A 2,260-nucleotide genomic window follows, 5' to 3' on the forward strand; every position below is an offset into this window, starting at 1 on the left:
GCCGCCAGGTGCAGAGTCCGCGCGTCCTGCCCGGCGGCGTGGCGGCCTGGGCGAGGCCCGGCGCTGCTCGTCCGCGTGTCCCGGTGCGCGGGGGGCGCGGGCACGAGTGGGGTCGGACGGCCATGGGGGAGCGCGCACCCAGCTGTACGCAAGCTCGGGTCTGAGGGCGGCGCGGCTTCATTCGCTTTATCACCATATTCACAACGGAGAACTCTATGACCTGGTAGCAGAAATAGGCCTTTTTATGTGTTGCTTATATTTTACCTCAAATTAAACTGTAGATAGAGGGTAATCAATAAAGTCCATCCATGCCTTCCACACACTCCTGCCTCTCGGGTGTGTTCATGAGTCTGTCTGGGGGGTGCCGGGTGGATGATGGGTAGAGTGGGTAGAGGAGCCCATGGGAGCATCTCAGGCAGCCCCCGATGCAGCCCCTTGCTTAGGAACATGTCTCCATGGGAGGGGGGGCCTAAGCCCCAGCACCGCAGGGCACCCCTTGGAGTGACCTCCCCAGGAATCGGCCCTCTGTCACCTTTCCATTCCATCTTCCCACCAGCCCGGAGAAGCCCCTCTGTGACTCTCGCCGTCCCTCTGCCGTGGGCTGCCACGTGCTCATGCCACCTGCTGAGACTGGCACCCACCCCAAGGCCTGCCTGGGAGCTGAACGCCCGTGCTGGTCGCATGCTGGGTGAGAATAAGAGCACCAAGGAGACATGCCCGCACCCTCTGTCCCACTGTCCTGTGCGCGCGCGCACACACACACACCCCATCCAGTGGATTCCGACTTGGCCACCAACTGCCCCCGTGGATGCCCAAGATTCTTTCTCCTGGCGCGCACAGGCACACACACATTCATGTAAAATGTTCTTGACTTTCTAGTCTATGAGCTTCCCCCACAAGGGCAGGGTGGCCCTCAAGGCTTGGGGAGCATGCCCGTGCCACCCTGCATCTTCCACAGGCCCTGTGTCTTCCCGAAAGGGCGGGATGCGGGCGCTGTGGCAGAGTCTTCTAAAACTGGCTGGTGTCGAGCTGGAGTCTCAGTCCCGCGAGGCCGCCCAGGCCCTGTCTCTGCCCCTCACGCCAGCCGGGCCTCCCTCCCCAGCAAGGAGAGCACACTGGCCCGGGGTGCAGAGCTGTGGGCCCCGTCCAAAGGGAAGCCAGCGATGCCTCGCCTGTTTAATCAGAGCCCAGTAAAGGGAAGCAGCCGTCAGCTGCCACTGTAGTTAGCTGTTGATGGGTAGCATGCCCTCCACAGGCAGGATGGGCAGAGTTCCTTAGGAACAGCTCAGTAATAACCGGATTGAGAAAGTGGTTGTCGGTCTGCAGTAAGCGCGTTGTATGAAGCCCCGTGAACATCACAGGACCGTGGGGTCCTTGGCAGTCCCTTCTAGGAAGTAGTCACTGCTCCCCACAGGCCCCCAAGGTCTCGAGTGTCTCCAAGGGGTGGGCTTGCAGGTACGAGGTATAGGGACCCTGGTGACCCACCACAGCAATGGCCTTTGAAGGTCTCCACGATCGTTCCAATGTTTCAGGTTTCCAGATCAACTTCCCCGGCTCTCACACATCAAGGTCTCAGTGATACCACCAGGCAGTGATGGGGCACAAAGGTCACACGACCCCCTGCACCCGTACTCCAGACCATGCCTCCATTTCCCTCAGAAACGGTCAACCAGAGTTGTGTCCCCCTACACCTCAAGGTTAGACCAGGGAGCGGGTCGGCCAAGCTCCAGACCCTCCGTGCTGGGCAGACTCGGCCCCCGGCCCTCAGACCCACTCGTAGAGGGTTGGCTCACTAATGCCAGGGTCAGCACTGCCAGTCACCCAGGCCTGGGGCACAGAAATTCGCTAGCTCATTGTAAGGGACCGCTCTCAATAGACTGAGGCCATCTATGCCTGCACTGAAATGGTGTCCAGGAATCTTGTGGGTGACGTGTTGCCCCAGAGGAGGGTTCCCAGCCACAGCAGGCAGCCACAAGGTAGCTTGGTTTTTGAGGAACCTCTTCTGCCCGGCCCCCCCATTTCCACTGCCTTTGGAGATCAAGAGGCCTCGTAACACCCCAAGCCCAAGTCGAATGATCCCTTCACCTGGGCATCTCTGGGGAGTGATGTCTACATTGTTCCCAAAGTCGACATCAGGATATGGGGCCCCTGGGTGTTAGGAATGGAGGCTGCCTCTGGGCCCCTTTCCTGGATAGAGCACCTCTTCGCTGCACCCGGGGCCCTGTGAGTCCAGCAGGATGCCTCCCCACCCCCTCCCTTT

The sequence above is a fragment of the Echinops telfairi genome, unplaced genomic scaffold (assembly GCF_000313985.2).
Source record: "Echinops telfairi isolate 266 unplaced genomic scaffold, ASM31398v2 ScPeMD7_5;HRSCAF=22, whole genome shotgun sequence".
NCBI lineage: Eukaryota > Metazoa > Chordata > Mammalia > Afrosoricida > Tenrecidae > Echinops > Echinops telfairi.